This window comes from Ursus americanus, chromosome 29 (genome assembly GCF_024610735.1).
Source record: "Ursus americanus isolate L20-20 chromosome 29, mUrsAme1.1.p, whole genome shotgun sequence".
In the NCBI taxonomy this organism is placed as follows: Eukaryota; Metazoa; Chordata; class Mammalia; order Carnivora; family Ursidae; genus Ursus; species Ursus americanus.
Window position 1 is genome coordinate 27,491,135 of NC_142155.1, and position 24,172 is coordinate 27,515,306.

Below are 24,172 nucleotides of genomic sequence, written 5' to 3' on the forward strand. Positions count from 1 at the left end.
ATAAAATCTTTAAAAAAAAAAAGAGTTGGCTTGTGTATCTTACTGCTCCCCTGTTGGGGGCATATATATTTATAATTGTCATATCCACTTGTTGGATACATCCTTTAAGAATAATATAGTGCCCTTCTGTGTCTCTAACTGTAGTCTTCAGTTTAAAATCCAATCTGTCTGATATGAGAATTGCTACCCCAGCTTTCTTTTGAGGTCCATTGGCATGAAAGATGGTATTCCATCCCTTTACTTTCAGTCTGGATGTATCTTTGGGTTCAAAATGAGTCTCTTGTAGACAGCAAATGAATGGGTCATGTCTTTTTATCCAATCTGCAATGCTGTGGCATTTTATGGGAGCATTTAGCCCATTTACTTTGAGACTGAATATTAAGAGATATGGTTTTAATGATGCCATGTTGCCAGTAAAGTCTTTGTTTCTATAGATTGTGACTTTCTGTTTTGTATCACTCTTGGGGCTTTTTTACTTTTATAGAACCCCCCTTAATATCTCCTGTAGGGCTGGTTTTGTGGTTACAAAATTGGTCAATGACTGGCGATTCTGGGAGGTCTTTATCTCTCCATCCATTCTGAATGACAGCCTTGCTGGATAAAGGATCCTTGGCTGCATGTTTTTCTCTGAAAGAGCTTTAAAAATGCCCCCCCCAACCCTTTCTCTCATTCCAGGTCTGTGGAGACAGGTCTGACGTAATTCTGATACCTTTGCCTTGGTACGTGAGAGATTTGTTTTTCCTGGCCACTTTCAATACTGTATCCTTGGATCTAATATTTGCAAATTGCACTATCATGTGATGTGGTGTAGGTTTGTCGTGGTTGAGCTTGGGAGGGGTCCTCTCTGCCTCTTGGACACGAAAGCTTGTTTCTTTTGCTAGATTAGGGAAGTTTTCAGCTACAATTTGTTCAAATATCTCTTCTAGACCTCTGTTTTTCTCCACTCCCTCGGGCATGCTGATGATTCTGACATTGGAACGTTTCATTGAGTCGGTAATCTCCCGTAACCTACATTGTTGAGATTGGATTTTTTTGAGCCAAGTTTCTATTTTAGCTTTCTCTTCTACTAACCCATCCTCCAATTCGCTAATACGTTTTTCTGCCTCAGTTACCCTGGCCCTCAGAGCCTCTAGTGTTGACTGCATTTGGCTCATAGAATTTTTAATTTCTGCCAGATTCGCTCTCATTTCCGCCCTTAGTGATTCTATTTTCTCATTAACATTTTCATTAATACTTTTTTCAAGTCTACACATCATCTTGACCATTGTTACTCTGAACTCCATTTCTGATAATTTGGTTATATCCATATCCATTAGTTCTGTGGCAGAGGCCACAGACTCATTGTCTTTTCTTTGCTGGGGGGGGGATTTCTCCTTCTCGTCATTCTGATGAGGAGAGGTTGCAGGGCTGTCCAGAGCCCAAATTATTGACCGGGACCCAGGCCATGTGCCCTTGTTTTATAGGAATCTTAGGGATGTGGGCTTCTTGATTTTTCAGCCTGCCTTCTGGGGGAGGGGCCTGCCGCGCCGATACTCATGCAACCCTGTTTGGTTAGAGTCTCCGTGTCCCCTGCGAGGGAGGATGGGGATGGGCACACTGCGAGCCAGTATTTCCAGGCTTTTGTTCTCTGGCGGCTTTCCCTGGCGGTTTGCTGTGCCTCTTCTGAGAGTCAGAGCGGCAGTGGCCGAATCTCAGCCTCTGTCACAGAACAGAGGGATTGCGGCCCGTTCTCTGCTAATGTTCTGGCCACTTTAACTCTGTTTCTGTTGGTGCGCTCAACCCTGCAGCGTCCCGGGATGTGCGCCCCACACCCGGCGTCCCAGCCCTCACTTCCAGGGCCGGCGCGTCTCTGTCCTTTGTGTTTCTAACGCCGCCAGCCGCCAGCCGCCCCGCGCGCGCTCCCGGATCTCCCGGTCTCAGTCTGGTTCCGGTGAGCGGACGGGATTCCGGGGTTCCGCGAGATGCCTGGTGGCGCGCGCACCCGGCTCCCGGTCTCAGTCTGCTGTCCTGCGGGTCCCGGTCTGCTAGCGCCGCCCGCTCCCCCGTGCAGGTGGCTACCGCTTCCCGGTGCCTGAGTGCAGCGGCTCCCTCCACCTTCCGTTTATCATCCGATATCTGTGTGCGGTTTCACGGCTCCCCGCTTCTTACCTCAATACTCAGCACTGGAGATGTTCATTTGTAGAGATCCAGATGCATCTTCCTGAGTCTCAGGCTGGTTCCGTGGATGTTCAGGCTGGTCTGGTACCTATTTAACCTGACTCAGGGGACTGGCTGAAAAATGGGTCGACTACCACTCCGCCATCTTAACTCCTCCTGAGTACCAGAGATTTTCTACGATGACAGTAAAAAAAATCTCTTTTATCATAGCCACAGTGTTTAGGTAAGTTTTACTCAGGTACAGAATCTGATTTTGTCATTTCCTAAATTTAACATATGTTAATCTTACAGTCTCAAAATATCTCTTGTGGAGCTTAAAATTTATTGGGAGGGTGGGACAATAAGATATGGAAAGAGGTATTCTGGAGGATTCAGATACATCTGAGTACTTCAAACTGCAAAATTTCACAGAACTTTCCATGTCAGTGGAAGCTTTCCTTGCGCACCTGATCTACATTGCTTGAAGACCTTCTATTAAACTCACATGAGCTTGTTATCTGGCAGGCAGGTGCTGGATTGACATTTCTAGTCCTCGTCAACATCCTTATTGCCTTCTCCTACAATGGGAGTCAGAATGCCTGTTTTTGCAAACTGGCCCCCATACTGAGGTCAAGGAGTAACTGAAGAAAGAGGCAGGCCACTCCAGATTGGTAGGTGGCAGATTTAACAAGCAAGGAACTTAGCATACAAGGCTTTTCTTAGCAGTTGCAAGATAAGTAAATGTCCACACCTGCCCGCCAGAATCTTGAAACTTTACACAGAGATCTTAATAGGGCTGAGTCATGGATAACAAACATCCAGATGATCTCAGTACCACATTGCTTTCTCAAGGTTGTGTCCTTGAAAGTGGCTCCAGCTGTGGGAAAAGTGGGCGGAGCATATATTCCAAAGACGGGGGAGGGGTTGAGGAGTCTCCAATTTCCTGGATTCAGCTTGAGGGTCAATGGGCAGTCCTGTCGTCTTGATGACCTCCAAAAATCCCTATAGGGACAAGGTCAACTGTAAATTCAAACCCCAGAGGAAAGGTTTACACAAGAAAAGATGTGTAACACTTTTAAAATCTGGTGGATTTGTGTTGCAATAGATGCTGACAGTGCTCGACCAAGGAGAGGGAAACATGATTTTAACTAAGGCTGGATTTATTAATCTGAGAGTCTTAGAAGAGACTCTGCCCTAGTTTGAGCAGTTGAGAAAAGCATGGTTTGTTAACTAAAACTAGACTAAAGGGAAGCTTAGATTTAATGAAGTCTGAGATGCCAGAAATTACTAACATAATGTAGAGGAAGGAATTCAAATGTTTAGAAAGAGAAGGCTCAGAAGACTTTTTCTTTTTTTTTTTTTTTTAAAGATTTTATTTATTTATTCAACAGAGAGAGAGATCCACGAGAGAGGGAACACAAGCAGGGGGAGTGGGAGAGGAAGAAGCAGGCTCATAGCGGAGGAGCCTGATGTGGGGCTCGATCCCATAACGCCGGGATCACGCCCTGAGCCGAAGGCAGACGCTTAACCGCTGTGCCACCCAGGCGCCCCTCAGAAGACTTTTTCTTTATGAAAACATCAAGAACTACATTGATTAGGAGGACACCACCTTCCCTGAAGAATTCTGTAGTGGTCGTCTTGGACCTGGAAAGAAGGAAATAGGTAGGAGACGCTGCCAGTAAAATGAATTACCTGAACCCTTAACTTACACTGACTGGGAGGACATGGTTATACTGATAGGGCATAATCTGAGGAATCAGAATGACTTGAATTTCACTGACTTCTGGAGATAGTAATTGATCATGCAATATCGAGGACTGAAAAAGAGGGACAATCCACAAAGTTCCTTTCTTTGTCTGTTTAAAGTAAAGTACTCTAAGCTGACTTGAGTCATCGAAATTGAATTATGGTCTCTTCTCAAACTAAAATGAGAGCCAGTTCATAGACCCTCACCTATCTAATGGGAGAATGGCTGGGTACACTTGAGGAGGGCTCATTACAAATACATATTTCAAATCTTCCTCTTGTCTCCTCACAAACCTGCAGCCATTTACTGAAGTAATATTGGACTGGATAAAGTGATATACCCAGACCTTTACAGATTTCTGACAACATTCTTTGCCAGAGTGACAGATTCAGAATTCTATTGAGTACTACTGGTCAGAGTGGGGAAATTAAGGTATTCAGGTAAATGGAGTTTTGGCCCAAATCCATGTCTCAGTGGGCCTAGTGTCTGGGAAAACTCTCTGTGGTTATTTTTATCAGTTTCTGAGTTAATATTAGGAATGAATATATTCAGCAACTGACAAAGTTCCCTCACTGAGTAACTAGTGAAGGCTCTTTTTTTAAAAAATGTATTTAAATTCAAGTTAGTTAACATACACTATATTAGTAGTCTCAGGGGTAGAATTTAGTGATCCATCAGTTGCATATAACACCCAGTGCTCATCACATCAAGTGCCCTCCTTAATGCCCATCACCCAATTACCCCATCCCACCTCAAGCAGCCCTCACTTTGTTTCCTATAGTTAAGAGTCCCTTACGGTTTGCTTCCCTCTCTGTTTTCCTCTTCTTTTATTTTCCCTTCATCTTTCTTTCTCTGTTTTGTTTCTTAAATTCCACACATGAGTGAAATCATATGATAATTGTCTGACTGGCTTATTTCGCTTAGCATAATACCCTCTAGTTCCAGCCATGTCATTGCAAATGACAAGATTTCATTCTTTTTGATGGCTGAGTAATATTCCATTATGTGTATCTACCATATCTTCTTTATCCATTCATTTGTTGACAGACATTTGAGCTCTTTCCATACTTGGACTATTGTGGACATTGCCGTTATATACATTGGAATGCACATGCCCCTTTGAATCACTATATTTGAATTCTTTGGATAAATACCTAGAAGTGCAATTGCTGGGTCAGAGGGTAGTTCCATTTTTAACTTTTTGAGGACCCTCCATACTCTTTTCCAGAGTGGCTGCACCAGTTTACATTCCCATCAACAGTATGAAAATGTTCCCCTTTCTCCACATCCTCACCGACATCTGTTGTATCCTGAGTTGTTAATTTTAACCATTCTGACTGGTGTGAGGTAGTGTCTCATTGTGGTTTTGATTTCTATTTCCCTGATGGTGAGTGATGTTGAGCATTTTTTCATGTGTCTGTTTACCATTTGTATGTCTTCTTTGGAGAAATGTCTGTTCATGTATTCTGTCCATTTCTTGACTAGATTTTTTGGTTTTTGGGTATTGAGTTTGATAAGTTCTTTATAGATTTTGGATACTAGCCCTTTATTTATTTTTTTTTTAATAATTTTTATTTTGTTATATTAGTCACCATACAGTACAACCCCAGTTGTTGATGCAATGTTCCATGATTCATTATTTGTGTATAACACCCAGTGCACCATGCAATATGTGCCCTCCTTAATACCCATCACTGGCCTATCCCAATCCCCCACCCCCTGCCCTCTGAAGCCCTCAGTTTGTTTCCCAGAGTCCACAGTCTCTCATGGTTCATTCCCCCTTATGTTTACCCCTCCTTCATTCTTCCCTTCCTTCTCCTACCGATCTTCCTATTTCTTATGGATACTAGCCCTTTATCTGATAAGACATTTGCAAATATCTTCTTCCATTCTGTAGGTTGCATTTTAGTTTTGCTGTTTCCTTTGCTGTGCAAAAGTTTTTTTTTTTTTTTTTTTTGAGCAGAAGGAAACTTATTATTTTCAGAGTTCTAAGGTATTGTAAACATGAATTAAAAACAGGATGCTATAAAAAAAAATAAACGTTTAGAAAACCAAAGAGAAGTTATACAAATACCCTATATTTTTATAATACCTTTATAGTTTACTTTTTACATACGTATCTCAAATTCTATGGAATTTTTATATATGGTATAAGTTGGATATCTGAATATATTTCCTTAAAAATTGACAGATGGCTGCCCCAATATCAATTTATTGAATAACCAATACACATAGACCTTTGTTCACGTTGACTTTTCTTTTTTCTTTTCTTTTCCATTCTCTTCTTTACTTCATTTTTCTTTTCTTTTTTTTTCTTTTCTCTGGGTGGGGGGCACAATACATGATCTATCAATACAAAGTTAAGGAACTGGGTGAGGGCTCATATAGTAAGAAAGGCCATGTGGGAGCTCTAGAAATTTCCCACTATTACCTAAATAATAAAACAATGTTAATATCTGATCCCTATGGAAATTAGATTAGTGACACCAACAAAGTCTTAAAAGATGTATACAAGGTTGAGGATCTTTTTATTTACCTATTTAAATTGACAAGTTGGGCTTTACAGAAGACAGATACTGTAGGAGAGTGGATTATAATAAACTTAATCAAGGGATGAATGCAATTGCATATGCTAGTCCAGATGTTGTATATTTAGTGAGGCAAATAAATATTGCAAGTGGTAACTATGTGACTTGATCTGGTGGAAGCTTGAAAAAAATTTTTTATCGGAGTTAATAAGAATTCATCTTATTGGCATAGCAGTATGCCTTCATCTTGCCTTAAAGTTAGAGCAACTTTCTAATTTTCTGCTATATTATTATGTTGATGATATTATGTTGATAGTTTCATGATGAGGAAGATATAGCAAGATGAATTGATTAAATAAATATGTAAAAGGAGATGTGACTAAAGTCCTCTTAGGCTGTGTTGGGTATGGTTAATTTTATAATTTGGGGTAAGAGTTGGCAATTTTTTCTATAAAAGACTAGATAGCAAAATATTTTAGGCTTTGCAGACCAAGAGACCAAATCAAGGGTATTAGATAGGTACTTATATAATAAGAAATTAAATTTTCATAATATCTCAATTGATGAAATGTCATTTATTTTATAACTGAAAGTTTATATCTCTCAATCCTCTTCACCTATTTTGCACATCCCCCTACCCTTCTCCCTTCTGGCAGCCACCAGTTTGTTCTCTGATTTTTTGAGTCTGTTTCTGTTTTTGTTTGTTTTATTTTTCAGATCCACATGTAAGTGAAATCATATGACATTTGTCTTTCTCTGTCTGACTAATTCACTTAGCATAATACAATCTAGGTCTATCCATGTTGTCGCAAAAATCAAGATCTCATTCTTTTTTATGACTGAGCAATATTCCTTTGTCTATGTATATGATATCTTCTTTTCCATTCATTAATCTATGGACACTGGTTTCTTCCATATCTTGGCTATTATAAATGATGCTACAATAAGCATAGGGGTGCATATATCTTTTTGAATTTGTATTTTCATTTTCTTTGGGTAAATAGTAGTGAAATACCGGATTATATAGTATTTCTATTTTTGTTTTTGAGCAATCTCTGTACTGTTTTCCACAGTGGTTGCACCAATTTCCATTCCCACCAACAGTGCACAAGGGTGCCCTTTTTTTCACATCCTTGCCAACACTTGTTATCTCTTCTCTCAGATTCTAGCCATTCTGACAGGTGATATTGTGATTTTGATTTGCTCAGCTATACTGTGATCTCATAAACAAACTTCAACTTTGTGTGAGAATGGATGTCTTACTTTTTGTTTTAAATTTTGATAGCATGGGAAGTATATAAAACAACCTGCCATTGTATGTGATTCCAAAAATCTTATCTGTCATTATAATGATTTTATCATAGCATAAGTTTTGCATATAAATTTTGTTTGCCTTGTAATTTTAGGTTGAATTCATGAAGAAAAAGATCAAATCTACAGCAAAAGCTAATTTCCAAATCCATTCAGTGTTCAATAATAATGGTTGAGGCTAGTTCTCATTTACAAAAAAAAAAAAAAAAAATCATCTTGGCCTGAACTTTAAAAAAAAAATTACAATAAAACTTTAGGCCATCAAATTACTGTATGATATTCAGTTTTTATTTTTGACAAAAATTTATAGAACTGATGACTGTTAAGTTGACAAAAGTGAGTTTACTGTTGACCTATTGGTTCAGTAGCAGGACTAATCCCAATGTGTTCTGCAAAATACTTCCTGATGAATAATACAATGAATAACCATAGATTTTAAACACTTTACATTTTTACAAGCTTTGTAAATTCGTCCAACTAACCATGTTTTTGGCTCCACACATATTTTTACTACCATCAACTGCAACACATCTTAGCAGATTCCATTTCAGTTTGTCCCGAATTAGTGTTTTTGCGACTTCTTTTAAAATAGTCTCATTGGAATTTTTTCCACTCAGTCTATTCACAGAAGCTGACTTTTTTCAGCCACTTTAAACTCAGCATTGACATCTTAAATGACTGAGTAGTATTGGCAACATGTCTCCTTTTTAAGAAATTGACTATTTGATTCTTCTCCTCATGTCTTCCACTCTTTGAGCAAGTGTTCTTACAGAAAGGTCAATAGTTACAAAGAAGTTTATTTTCTCTTGACACGTTTCTTCTGCTGCCGCAATCAATAATATATAAGTACTTAGTTTGATAATGTCAACATGTTTGTAATCTTTTAGTATAGCTACAGTGGGATTGCATAATAAGGACAATTCTTGGTGACCTAAAACACTGCTAACTTGTGCCTTAAAAATACAAAGCCTGCTTTTCATTTTTTGTTTTTACATGATAAATATGCAGTGGTGGTAAAAAAAATAATAATAAAGTCCCAGCATGGTGATATGTATGGCATATAAAGGGCTGTCAGGTTATAACTATGTTATTGTGATTTTGTACACTGAACTGCAGTGAAAAGTAGCATGGGTACCACATATGATCTCTGTTGCATGCACTCAGCTCCCCTGTTATAGTACAAAGGCAGCCATAGATAATACATAAACAATGAGCATGACTGTGTTTTAATAAAACTCCGTGGACATTGAAGTTTGAATTTCACATAATTTTTGTTTTGTGATTTTTGGCAAGAATACAAAACTGTACCCTAAAAACATGGAGGTATTGAGGTTAAGTGATGAAAACCTAAAGCATGCTCATCAGTTGGTTTAGAAGAATTATAGTGTGTGCCACTATATCTTAAAGAATATTGAATCTAACTCAGTTAATTTATTAAAAACTAAACTGAGGCTCTGAAATGTTAAGCTATTCATACAAGCCCTTCAGTTAATGACAGTAGAGGCCAGAAACCTTGATTTCAAATTTTAAATCATTTCCCTAGGTACAACATGAACTTTATATATACAACTAAAGAATACACATTTTTATTTGCTTTAAAGTATTTTTTAATTTTTTTAGCTAAAATACATCATAAGCATAAAAGTGTTCAAAATAACAATATACACATTATATAGTAATAATAATAAGGCAAACACCAACATACCTATTAAGTTTAAAAACAAGTGATGATATCCACAGACCTGACCTTTTAAACTTAAATGTAATGCTTTTAACATTTTATAATTTTCTGTAATATTTGCTTTTTCTTTTTAAACATAGATTTCCTTTCTCAGGTTAAGGAAGTTCTCTTATTTCTTAGTTTCCTAAAAGATTCTCTGGTACTTCTCTTTACAGCCCTCTGGCCTAGAGCTAGGGGTTTACTCACACCCTCCAAGGCTGTGAAGTAACTCATCCATTTCAGTGGAATGCCCCATTGCAAATTCCAGTAGATAATTCCTTTCTCAGGTCTGATAGTGCTCAACGTTCTCAGCAGCATAGCACATTGGTCCACAGTAAGGGTTGGGGGCAAGGCAGCTTTACAGTATTAGGTGCAATCCAGCATCCTTGGCAATTTGCCATCCCACCTGGGCTAAAGAGTGATTGTTTTTTCTATGCACCTCTCTACTGTGTTTATTGAAGTGTTAGTTGCTAGATCTTATACCCAAGAAAGGGCATCAGTTTCCTGACTGCCTGGGGGTTATCAGTGCTTTATGAATTCGGGATGTGGAAAATAGTGAAGAGTGCTTCAGGCTCTTATAGGCAGACCCAAAACTCTTTAACCCCACATATCCTGACCTCCCACAAGGGCTCATGCATGTTCACCTACCCTTTGCCCTCCCATTGTCCAAGCCATAGGATTAATCTCTTTAGAATGGCCCAATTGTCAGTGTGAAAGTTTAACTGCTCATGAGTGAATACCAGCCAAAGTACTCGGAGTTCAGCCCACTGGCTGCAGTGGTTATTTCTGCCTAAGAAGCTCTACCTGTGCAATACTGTTAGGAGTTGTTGCTCTATAGGGGCATATTGGGGCATTCTACTCCCTTCTCGAGCTGGGACTAAAATCCTGGTGGTACTCTCTCTTTGATGTCTTTGTCATAGTGTCTGACCCATACCTTCTAGAGTTACAGGCACATCTAACTCAAATGGTAGCTCTGCTTGGAAGATGTTCAGAATTTTAGTCTTCTTCACTAGAATTTGTGCCTTCCCAAAATGACTCCCTGCTCTGATCCCCAGTCCCACACATGCCCTTTCTTTACCAGGAGATGTAAGAGACAGAGGCGCTATGCCAAGTGGGGAATAAAAGTCCTCCCAACTCCCATATCCCTACAAGGGCTTGCACCTCTTTTACATTCTTAGATATTGGACAATCTTGTCTCTTATCAATCACAGCTTCTGGAACAATATGTGTCTTACTCAACCAAATGACTCCCAAAACCTTTTGGTGGTGCCTGGGCCTTGGATTTTCTGAGTTCAGCACCTATCCTCTTCCCATACAGATGTTCCTGCAAAGCCTGCAGAATGTTCTGCAGCAGATAGGGAGTCACATGTTGACAGTATATTATTAATGCAATGAGTCTGTTTTACTAATGTGGAGAAGAACAGAGATGGAGCTTGGGCTACCATTCCACAACAGGGTGGGGCTGTGCAGCTTGGGGAAGTGATTGGAAGGTACATTGTTGACCTCTACATGTGAAAGAAAATTGCTCTTGTGACTCAGTAGTCAAGAGTATAATGAAAAAAGCATTTGCTAAGTCCAACACAGCTTGGTACACTCCTAGGATTGTGGCTAAGGTATCTAAGATGGTAGCAAAGTTGGGCACAGTTACATGATTGAGGGCACTACCTTGTTCAATTTTTGGTAGTCCATCATTATTTGCTACAAACCATCTGGCTTTTTTTCTCCTGTTCATATGAGGCTATTGAAAGCATTGTGAGCAGGAAGTACAATACCTACTTGGTGCAGTTCTTGGATGGTTTCTTCTATCTCCTTATTTTCCCCAGCAATTTATGTTGTTTGACAGTTACTGCTTTTCAAGGGGTGGCAGGCTTACCAATTTCCAGTTGGTGTTTCCCCTCAGCACTATTTGACTACTCTAACCCAGAGGCAGAATTTGCTGATAGAAGTTTGCAGAGTTTGACCTTGTAGGATATCAATGTCCAATATGTTCTCTGGTGTTGGAGAGATAAAAACTTCTTGGAAGCAGGATGCCCAATCTGCATTGTTAAAAGGGCCTTCCTGGCCATAACTGTTTGCCCACCGTTATCATCAATGGTGGGGAGGGGTCTAGGAAACTTCTGAGGATTACCATTTTTAGAGTATATTCAGCTTCAGTATTCACCAGAGCTCTTGTTTATTTCTGGAGGACAACTGAATAGTGATGTTGACATGAGACATCTGATCACCTCCAATGGCCTTCACCTGGAGGCAATATTGGACTGTGTCCTATACCTGGGGTGTGGGAGATACCCACCACAAATAGGACTGTATCTCTGAGGCCTCTGCTGAAGAAGGTGGAGCATCAGGGATGGTAGGACCAGATAGGGCAGGTGTAAACTCTTGTTCAAGTTTTAAGGCTTTCCGCCTGTTGACCAATACAGCCTTGGGTTGTCAATCTATCTGTTTAGGTGGGATCCCCATAGCAACGAGATCAAATGACATTTGCTCCCAGTTTACATTTACTGGACACTCTATAGCCTATTGGGAAAGCATTTTTCTCTCCGAGTTCCTCCCTCTCAGGTCTTTCCCATAGCCTGTTCCTGTCTCTGAGATTCGTCAGTTTCTCCCATGTAATCAATGGCTTATCCAACACCACAAATATCTTGTCCCGCCATTGGGCTCAGCATGGATCTCAGCATTCCATACCAGCAGTGAGGGCACACTGGAGGATCTTGGCTTTCATATCTGCTGTGAATGTAGCCTGATCAGGAGCTTTAAAGACAGGGGCATAGATTTCCTGCCTCATTTCCAATTCCCTAAGAATTTGTCGTACCTCTTGTATAGATTTTTGGGGTTCACATGTTCAGAAAGTTCTCCCTCATTGGGCCAAGCCTCCCTAAAGGCTAGAATATTCCAGTATATGAGGGAATGAATACTTGAACCAATCCCCCATTCCTGAGCATCATGTGGTTGCTGCACTGCCTCTTGCCCAGTTAGAGAAATGGCATCACCCCCTTTGTCCCATAGCTGCATTAATCATGCCTGGATACTTTTGCTGGCCTTTCCTTAGAACTTGGCAGCTATATCAGTAAGCTCAGTGGGAGTATATTCTCTCATCATGAACATTTTCTGAACTGGGGACTGCCTCCCTGGCTGGGGTTGCTGTTGTTGTGCTTTGTTTTTTGCTTTTGTTAGTATTTTTTTTTTATTTGAGTATAGTTGATATACAATGTTACTTTAGTTTCAGGTGTACAACTTAGGGAATTGACAAGTTTATGTATTATTTTATGTTCAATGCAAGTGAACATAATCATCTGTCCCCTTATATCATTATTACAATAGCATTGACCGTATTCTTTACACTGTGCCTTTTATTTCCTTGACTTATTTATTTCATAACTGGAAGCCTGCATTTTCCTCTTGTCTTCACCCATTTTGCCCAACTCACCACCCCTCTCCCATCTGGCAATCAGTTTGTTCTCTATATTTATAGGTTGGATTCTACTTTTTGTTTGTTTATTCGTTTTTTCAGACTCCTGTTATGAGTAGAATCATATAATACTCAGTCTGACTTGTTTCACTTAGCATAATACCTTCTAGATCTATGTTGTCTCAAATGGCAACATCTTATCCTTTTCTATGGTTGCATAATATTGCATTATATATATTTTTTCTTTATTTGTCTATTGATGGACACTTAGGTTACTTCCATGTGCTGGTTATTGTAAATAATGCTGCAATAAACAACATAGGGGTGCATGTATGTTTTCAAATTAGTGTTTTTGTTTTCTTTGGGTAAATAGTAGTGGAATTATTGGATCATATAGTATTATTATTTTTAATTTTTTGAGGAACTTCCATACTGTTTCCACGGTGGCTATGCCAATTTATATTCCCACCAACAGTGCATAGGCATTTCTTTTTCTCCACATCCTCCCCAAAGCTTGTTTTTTCTTGTGTTTTTGTTTTTAGACATTCTAACTGGTATAAGGTGATATCTCATTGTGGTTTTGATTTGTATTTCTCTGATGATGAGTGATGTTGAGTATCTTTTCATGTGTCTGTGGCCATCCATATGTCTTCTTTGGAGAAATGTCTGTTCATATCTTCAGCCCATTTTTTAATTGGATTATTTTTGGGTTTTTGGATTTTGTTTTGTTTTGGTTTTGGTGTTGAGCTATAGAAGTTCTTTATATATTTTGGATAATAACCCTTTATTGGATACGTCTTTTGCAAATATATTCTCCCATTCAGTAGGTTGTCTTTTTGTATTGTTGTTGGTTTCCTTTGCTGTATAAAATCTTTTTATTTTGATGTAGTTCCAATAGTTTGTTTTTGCTTTTGTTTCCCTCGCCTTAGGAGACATATCTAGAAAAATGTTACTGTGGCCAATATCAAAGAAACTCCTGCTATGTCTTCTAGGATTTTTATGGTTTCAGTGCTCTCATGTTTATGTCTTTAATTCACTAGTATTTTTGCCTTCTTCCCCAGATGACTCACTGCTCTGATCCTCAGTCCCACACATGCCCACACATAAACTGTGTTGGACATGGGTGTCAATTTCCTCTCTTAGGTTAAGGAAGCTTCCAGTTATTCTTTCTTCAAATAAGTATTTTATACCTTTCTCTCTCTTCTTCTGGGACCCCTATAATCTGAATTCTTGTTTGCTTGATGTTGTCAAAGAGATTTCTTAATCTAGCCTCATCTTTAAATTTTTTCCCCAATTTTTATTTAATTTCAAGCTAGTTAACGTACAGTGCAATATTAGTTTTAGGTGTCGAATTTAGTGATTCATCACTTACATAAAACACCCAGTGCTCATCACAAGTGCCCTCACCTATTTAACTCATCCCTCCACCCACTTCCCCTCCAGTAACCATCAGTTTGTTCTCTGTAGGTAAGAGTCTGTTTCTTGGTTTCCCTTTCTTCCCCCCCACCACAACATTCATTTGTTTTGTTTCTGAAATTCCACATACGAATGAAATCATATGGTATTTTTCTTTCTCTGACTGACTTATTTTGCTTAGGATAATCCTCTCTAGCTCCAACCACATCATTGCATATGGCAAAATTTCATTCTTTTTTTATGGCTGAGTAATATTTTATTGTGTATATATACCACATCTTCTTTATCCATTCATCAGTCGATGGACATTTGGGCTCTTTCCATAATTTAGCTATTGTAGATAATATTGCTGTAAATATTGGGGTATAGGTATCCCTTTGAATCAGCATTTTTTTACCCTTTAGGTAAATACCTAGTCGTGCAATTACTGAGTTATAGGGTAGTTCTATTTTTAACTTTTTGAGAAAACTACATACTATTTTCCAGAGTGGCTGCACAGTTTGCATTCCCACCAACAGTGTAAGAGGGTACCTACCCCTTTCTCCACATCCTCACCAACATCTTTTGTTTCCTGTGTTGTTAATTTTAGCCATTCTGACAGTTGTGAGGTGATAGCTCATTGTAGTTTTGATTTATGTTTCCCTGATGATGAGTGATGTTGAGCATCTTTTCATGTGTCTGTTGGATATCTATATGTCTTCTTTGGAAAAATGCCTATTTTGGAAAAATGTCTATTCTACCCATTTGTTAATTGCATTTTTTATATTTTGGGTGTCGAGGGTTTTTTTGTTTTTGTGTTTTGTTTTTAAGATTTTATTTATTTATTTAAGAGAGAGAAAGTGAGAGTGAGAGAGCATGAGAGGGGGTGGGTTAGAGGGGAAAGAGACTCCCTGCTGAGCGGTGAGCCTGGTGCTGGGCTAGATCCTGGGACTCCGGGATCATGACCGGAGCTGCAGGTAGATGCTTAACTGACAGATCCACCCAGGTGCCCCTAGGGTGTTGAGTTTCATATACTCATTTTAAAAAAATTATTTTCTCTTTTCACTGTTCAGCTTGTGTGCTTTCCATTACCATGTCTTCCAGATCACTGATACATTCTTCTGTATCCTCTAATCTACTGTTGATTCCCTTTAGTTTGTTTCTTGTTTCAGTTATTGTATTTTTCAACTCTGATTGGTTCTTCTTAATGTATTCTATCTCTTTATTGAAGGTCTCTCTGAGTTCTTCCATTTGTTTCTCCAGTGAGTATCTTTGCAATCATTACTTTAAATTCTTTATTTTCTGAATTTTTTTACTTGTTCTTTCTTTTGACGTGTATTCCTCTGTCTCCTCATCTCTCTTGGCTCTCTGTGTTTGTTTTTATGGGTTAGGCAGAATGGCTACTTCTCCTAAACTTGAAAAAGTGGTCTTGTGTATGGTGTCTTCTATGCAAAGTGTATGTACTTGGTGACTTTTGCTGGCTAGTTGGAGCTGTGGCTATATATGCTAGTTATTCTTTTAAACTATGCTCTTTTCAGAAAGAGGAAAATAATAATAATGCTAAAATTTTAAAAAAAGAAACAAAAAAGAAAAGAAAAAGGAAGAAAAGAAAACAGAAAAAAAAGAAGGCAGAAGAACAACACAGAAAAATTAAAACAAGGCAAAAAAATTAGAAAAAAATTATAAATGCATCTATAAATAAATAAATAAATAAATACATAACAAAAAACATAAGCATACTCTGGCTTATTTTCTGTGTCCCAGTGCCATAGAGACTCATATGGGCTTGAAGACACTGGGCCTGCTGAAGTTACAAGCTCACTGTGAGCCAGACCCTGTTCCCATTTGACCTTCTGAGGTAAAGAGCAAGAGAGCATCCTTGCAGCTCCTCAGTCCTTTTAAACCCCAGCTTTTTCCCTATCCCAGTGTGACCCAGGCTGTGGGCTTACAGACCCTGGGCTTTCAGAGGTCACAAATTCCCTGTGATACCATACCTGCCAGTTATGGCATCCAGACCTGGCTGTTATGGTGTCCAGACCCTGCTCCAGTCTAGGCTTCTAAGGTAGAGTGGGACTATAAACTGTCATTCTCTAGTCCCTCTGACCTGACGAGTGTTCCTGCAGTTCTTCTGCCACTTGGCAGAGTTCTAGTATTGTCTCTTTTATATGCTAGTTTTTCCTTTAAACTGGCTTTTTTTCTGTACCCAAAGACAGAGGAATTTGTTCTTGGTCCCTCAGTAGTATCCCTGCCCATTGTCATTTGCAGCACAGGGGTTGGTTTCCTTTTGTTACTGTGTCTTCAGCTCTCCTCTTGTTCTCTTGTTATTCTTTCTATTTTTGGTTGTTCAACAGTTGTTCGGTCAGCCCTCAGTTCTTCTTCAGGAGGAACTGTTTTTATTGATAGATGTAATTTGGTGTGTTCCATGGGGGAGGCAATTTCAGGGTCTTCTTATGTCGTCGTCTTGGACCACAACTCGCTGTGCTGTGTTTCTGCTCTCCTTTGTATTAGGGGTTGGATGTCAGAGTGTTTTGTCCATTTCACTGTCAATCATCACAACATCCTCCTCTTCACTCTCCTCACTTTTCCAGGGATTCTTTTTGCCACAGCACACCGTGCACAGTTTCTCAAAGAAGCACATAACTGCAGCCATCATTTCTAAGTTGTTCTCTTACTCGTGGAGTAGTCTACAAATACATAAAATATGGGCCACCTCTCCCCACATAGAGGTTACTGGCCATCTCTGGATTTTCCCCAAAGATGACTGAGACCCTGAGATCCATTTCTTTCAGTCTCCAGGCTGGCCAGCCAACTCTTAGTTTACAACCTCCTGGGGAACTCGTAGGTGTAATCTGAAACCAGCCCTCATGAAGAAACCTGGTACATACTGAAGAAAGAAGCACACCGCTCGACTGGTAGGTAGCAGGTTTAACAAGAAAGGGAACTTACACACAAGCCTTGTCTTGGGTGGGCACAAGATGAGTAGATCTATCTGCCCACCACAATCTTAACAGTTTTTACAGAGGCCTTAACTGGGTTTGCTCATGTATACCACCCACATGTTCTTAACACCACATCATTATTTCAAGTCTATGTCCTTGGGGCAGCTTCTGGGAACTGGGAAGGCAAATGGAATGTACATTCCAATGACAGGGGAGGAGATCAGAAGCCTCAGATTACCAGGTTTCAGCTCATGGGTCAACCAATTGTTGCGTCTTCTTGATGACTAGCCCCCAACAATTTCTGCATAGCTCACTGGATTCAGTTTCTCCTTGCTGTTTCTCACCTGAGGATATTCCTTATTTTAAAGTAAAGTTGGCCATGCACTGAGAAAAGGTAGATTGCTTTTATTATTTTGTACAGCATTATAAATGTTTTCCATGTGGAGGATTTTTGTTTTTAGTACTGATAGCTCACCAGTTATAGTTGTTATAGAAGTTTAGATTAATTAAAAAAATAAAACTGGTGTTTTTTGAAATGATGTGGACACTGTTCTAGGGAACTGCTCTGGAATATTAACCTCCAGTTGTAATACCTTAATAAATTAAGGACTCATCAACTTTATCACTATATCTAATATTTCTATGTCTTTTTATTTATGTCTCTGTCATATTTTTCTGGGACATTTTATAAACATTTAAGACAAAGCAAAGTCAAACTGACTTGATTTCAGGTATTCATTTGTTACATGGATGTACCCCTCCTAGATTATAATTCATCCCCAGTGCTTAGATAATGCCTTTCTGATTCTAAGAAGTTAATTAATATATTTAATATGATGTAAATATCAATGATTATAATTAATATAAATTTCCTGGGATTTGTTACCTCTATCTCTAAATATATTCAAGAAGTAACAACTTTGATATAGCTTTCTTATCCTGTACCCTGTGTCCTCATGTTCTCCCCTTCTATTGACTTCCAGTATCTTCTCTCTGCTCCTATAAAACAAAACCAGTAAATAAATAAAGATATGAACTATTAGAACAAAGTCTTTTTCTCCTAGGGATATTTACCTTTTACTATGATTAAAACCTCAAGCTATGAACCTATGATAATGAAATTTCAGGAATTGGAGAGGATTTGGAGAAAAAAAATCACTAAAAATAAGGCTATGTTTGTGGCATAATACAAAAAGAATGGCTTCCAGATTTTTAAATTTCGGGTTGATTTGTTGAAGGATTTTAGATAGAAAAGGTGGTTATTTTCTATTATGCCTGGAGGTTAGCAGTACCTCTCAGTTCCCTAATAAAACCAGTGATGCTCAGTGAGCTTTACAGCAAAGCATTTCAGGAATGGTGAAATACATAAAGACAGCATATTTTAGGACAAGTCCATCATCGCAGTATGACTCCCTATGGCAAAATTTCTTTCAAAGGCTTATAAGCCTGGTAATTCTTCAGTAAGAGGATTCTACCAGACAGGGTATTAGGTATGTCTAGAAAGCCCAAAGCGGCAAGAGCTGAATAAGATGTAATGTTAGGGTTTTAAATTAGGTTTAACAAAGCCTATAGGGTAACTGAGTCCAGTATTCTCTGAACAGTGCAAACTTAATGTTTGTGGCTTTAAAATATCTGTGTAGAGACTAGTCTCTCTTCAGCGTAGAAGTCATTACAACAGTAGATACGTGGCTAGAGAGAGAAATTGAACTTTATGTGTGTGTTCCAGTCTGATAGGTAACTCTACAGAGTTACTGCAGTAACTCCTCTGGCTTATGTACCCCATGAGGAAGACTAGGAATCTCTGGTACATTTGGTTTCCTAAGTAACATGTCTGATCCTGATGAATGCCAACTCTCCCCATACTTGCAGAATGAATTCATCTGTTGCTGAAACTCGAAGTCAACAGCATCTCTGCTGTGTGAATTGGAGATATTTATCAGCGCAAAGAAATGATATGCATACAGAACAAAGTGTACATGTCCTTAGGTCTAAAATAATGATCAAGCCTATGCTGGACATGTCACACAGTCATTTACCCCATTTTGTTTCTTCTGGGGATGCAGCCAGCTTTAGACTTAGATAGAGTTTTGCTGTTCATTTTAGAATGAAGTCTATGGGTTGCCATGAAACAAAGATTTCAGATCATGACTATAGTGGTTCATTGGTTTGTTTGGCTTCCCTTAAGCTGTAGTAATAAACATGCACTGAGTCAGTGAATGTTGGAAAATCCCCTCTAGGGTTCCTCATTAGTCAAACCAGAGATTTAAACATTGTACAAAACATATGAGGTTCCAATGACTCAATTGTCCATTACATGCATTCCCCCCCCCAAGTCAAGCAACCTTTACAAATTTCTCTCCCACAGGCCTCTACTAAAACAAGTCATCTAGAGAATGACTGCTTACTTGTTATCTCTCCTAGTGGATGTAGGGTATTCAGACTGTTTTCTACCATTACTGTTTCTGCACTCCACATAGCATTGTGTCTGGCTGCATTCTAACATCTGGTGTGCCAAATGATGCTCGATTAATATGCTACCACAGGTGCATGACCAGAACTTCATGAAAGGGGTGTCTGGCATCTCCTTACTGCCCAAGTCTCATGTTTAAGAATGAAAACACAGTTATCACTTGACATCTGCCCTTACCAAATGTTCCTATTTTCTTCCATCAGACCCACTCTCAAGCTAGAGGTTCACAAAGAAGGGGTTATGGACCCAAATTCTACATTAATTTGACAGAGGCTATGCATTCAAAATTTGATACTTAAAATGTTTCATTTTTCTTTCTCTCATACCTGCTCTCTAGCTAGAGGTTCACAGGCAAGGCTTATATACCCCCAAATTACCCTTAATTGCTCTTCTTCCTTTATATAAGAGGAAAGATGAAGGGGAGCACACATAATGTTGTGAAGAGGGGTGTGTCTGATAGACCTTAAGGCGACCCTGCATTACCCTTGCCTTCTGGGATGCATGCCCTTTTATAATCTGGGGGGCAAAAAATGTGACTTGCTGCTAATCAATAAAATATGACAAGGGTAGGTGGATGTTACTCCCTTGATTAAATTATGTTATATGAGAAAGGTAAAGAGATTTTGCATATGTGATTAAGATCCCAAATCAGTGACTTTGAATAATCAAGAGGGAGAAATCAGGTGAAAGCCCTTGAAAATGAGACTGGGACTTCTCTGAGCAGCAAACTCTCCTACTGGTCTTGAAGAAGCATGCAGCTCAGATGTGAGCTACTATAAGAGGGCCATGTGGCAGGGAACTGATGGTGGCCTCCAGAAACTGAGGGCCTCCATACTAAAATAGTAAGAAATTGAATTCTGCCAACAACTTCATGTGCTTGGAAGAGGACCCCTAGCCTCAAATGAGAATGATACCTTGATTGCAGCCAGTGAGAACCTCAGCAGAAGACACACAGTTAAGCCATTCCCAAGCTCCTGGCTCACGGAAACTCTGAGATAATAAATGTATGTTCTAAACTGCTTATTTTGTGGTAGTTTGTTACATGTCCTGACAACAAATAAAAAACAAACGGACAAAAAACCTGATACAGAAGTAATACAGGAGGTTTAGAATTTTATTTGATTATAGACCTATACCCAAATGAGAGGTGAGCACAGACTTACTGCTCACAAAAAAATCTGTAAAGGACTCCTTTCTTAACGTTTGCTCCTGTGATGGGGAATTTGTCACCAGAGTAGGCTCAAATGATAAATCTGCCATTTACTAGCCGAATGATTTGGGACAAGTTCTTTAACTTTTCAAAATCTGTCCCTGTATTAAAAATTGGGATAATGGTAATAATGACTTGTAGTATTGTTCTGGGGTAAAGTAATATATGTAAAGTGCCTAATCCATGGTTGATCTACAAAAAACTGCTATCCACCAAACTGTTCCTTGCACTTGCAATGCTCCTTTGTCTGTTGTGTGTATATTTAAATCTCACATATGCTTTTAGACTCTGCTCGCATTGTTTTGTGGTTACTTTTTGCCAGTCCATGGACTAGACTGGAAGCTCCTGGAATATTGGAGGCTCTTCTTGTATTCCTAGCAGATAGCATAATCCTTGGCATACACTCCGCCTCAGACGTCTCTCCCCCCCTCTGAACTCAACTGTGTTTGTTTCTGTATCACTTATTTAGCAATTAAGAACTACCTTTCCAACTTTTCTAATGTCAATTCTACTCTTGATATTTGATTTTCACATGCATGTCTAGCTCAAAAACAGACTGTAAACTCTTTTGGGGTGGAAATCAAGCATGTTATTTCTTTATATGCCATACATTGCCTATAACAACGAAAACACACATAGAGTGTGTTAAAAGATTGAGGGACTTGGGTGGGAGTACTGAGTAGAATATGGACCTAAATTAAAGGTCTAGGAGGTAAAATAATTGGAACTTTTACTTATAGTCTAAATACTTTGAAGTTATGATATTTGCTATTTTTAAGTAGGGTTATTATTGCCCTACTTTTTTTTTTTTTTTTTTTTTTGGTACACTGAAGTATGGTTTTGCTTTAATGCCCTGAATCAAACCGTTTTATAGTATTATAGGGTGTGAAATCTGGCCTGGGATTGTAATGAAAAATTAGTGTAGTAGAACTTGTTAAATTTGTTTTTTAATTAGAATTCATCTTATTTGCATTATATTATAGATTAATTTTGAACTAATTTAGTATTAAATGAGAACAATTGTGAAATCAGAAAACTAACTTATCCATAAGAAATCGCTATTTCTTGGGGTGCCTGGGTGGCTCAGTTGACTAAACATCTGACTCTTGGTTTCAGCTGGGGTCATCATCTCAGGGTTGTGAGATCGAGCCCCCCGTTGAACCCATATCGGGCCTGTATTGGCTTGCACACTTAGCACAGAGTCTGCTTGGGATTCTCTCTCTCTCTGCTCCTCTCCCTGCTCCTGCATGCTCTCTCTCACACGCAGATCAATCAATCAGTCAATAAAATCTTTAAAAAAAAAAAGAAATGGCTATTTCTCAATATGAAATGAGAAATAAAACATTAGTTTTATCTGTTAGCTAAGAAAAAAATTAATAAAAAACATTTGGGAGGAAATTGTTAATTTATATTAAAGCTAAAATCAAGAACATATGTTAATTTAAATACTGATAAGGAAAGCTTGTAACTTAGTTTTCTAGATGAAAGGAAGTTACCAAAAATCTAGATATTGAAGGTAAGATTTATCTTCATGATTCATCTCCAATTATCATCCAATGTATTTTTCTGTTTTCTGTTACAGCACTGAGATTTCTTTATATATTATATTGCTTACTCATAAATTTTGTTAGAAAGCTATTAAGATTTAATGAAGGTTTCTCTTTGGTAATTTTATATAATAATTTCTTTTCATAGCTATGTTGTTTGGGAGTGCCTGGTGGCTCAGTCAGTTGAGCAACGAACTCTGATTGCAGCTCAGGTCATGAGATCAAGCCCCACATCGGGGTCTGTTTGAGACTCTTGCCCTCTCCCTCTGCCCCTCCCCCTGCTTGCATGCTCTCTTTCTCTCTCTCTAAAATAAATCAATCTTCAGACAAACAAAAAACCATAGCTATGCTGTTTAGCTAGATGTCTTTCTTCTTTTGACTTCTGTCCACCTGGCTTTCATATACTTTCTCCTTTGCCACTGTCATAATCTACACGAACTACATTTCTTTATTTTCCTCTAATTCATGCACTGTATTTCTATGAAAATTTCAGTTTTTATTACATTTTATTCTATAGCCTAAATGTAACAAATTTGTTTTATTTCCACAATAAGTAGATTGAGGGGTAAGATATCCCGTATCACAGTTTCACATCATGCAGATTATCCGGTTGCTTAATTTTTTCTCAGCAGTGGTGCCATGAGTAAAGTTGCCTTTAAATACACATGCACACACACATACACACACACACCATATATACACACACACAGAAACATCCACCAAACTAACCAAGAAACTTAGCAAGTAAAAACACACCGTAGGATTGAATATAAATAATTACATGATGTGAAAAATAATGTTTTTCCCTATACTATCTCAGTGAATTTCTTTATAACACACAGCTTCACATATTTTCTTAGTTATAACTCTGTGCACATTAATGTCCACAGAAAGGTCTAAACTCTAAGATATAATAGCAGGAAGGATTTTACCTAGAATCGTTAGGGAGTGAATGTATGCTTTTCTCCTCCTTGTTCTGTAGTAATTTCATACAAAATGATTATTCCATTCAACTCATTTCAATACTGTAAGGTCCTTTTTGGTGGCGAACTTTAAGTTTTTTCCTCTAAAGAAGTCCATTTTCTCTGCTGAAATGGATATTTAGACAACATTTTTGGAGAAAACAAAGCCCGTATCCATCAACATATTGGTACATTTTAAAATAAATAGTTTTCTCGCTGTAGAGCACAGATTGACTCTGTGTACATTATAGGAAAGCCAGTTTCAACTTCTTCAGTATAATCATATAAGTATCATAAGTCTACATTTGATTCTAAAAACCTACAAATATATTTATAATTTATTGAATGATTTGGATCTTATAACATTCTTGGGTGGCTTACATTATCAGGTCTATTTTGCAAACATAAACCTTCGGCATAGAGAGCATGACCAAGGACAGAAATTGGCAAAATGGGGACTCCAGGATAGGAGTTCTTATTCACTCCATTACATCTTGCTACATCTTAGTAATAACTTGTGACTGAACATTTTTGAGTTTTTAATTTCTCAGTTTTCCTTATATTTTCCTTTTTTCACTTTCACCATTCAAGTAGGTAAGAAGTTCTAAGCTTCCTTGTTTAACTTCATCAGAAACTACGAAACAGCTTTTCAAAGTGGATGTTCCATTTTGTATTCCCATCAGCAATGTCTGAGAGTTCCAGTTTCCCTTCATTCTCACCAGAATTTGGTATTATAATTTTTTTTTAATTTTAGGAATTCTGATATATGCAAAGTGGTATCTCATTTTGATGTTAATT

At 38.4% G+C, this 24,172-nt stretch overlaps 1 long non-coding RNA gene across 2 annotated transcripts in view; it reads left to right on the forward strand.

The window, feature by feature from the left end:
- Positions 1 to 1,791: 1,791 nt before the first annotated feature.
- Positions 1,792 to 24,172, forward strand: part of LOC123795294 (uncharacterized) — a 244,851-nt gene continuing 222,470 nt past the window's right edge. For both annotated transcript variants that reach the window (XR_015722281.1, XR_015722282.1), the window contains exon 1: positions 1,792 to 3,798. This is a non-coding gene — a long non-coding RNA (uncharacterized LOC123795294). The remainder of the gene's footprint in view (positions 3,799 to 24,172) is intronic.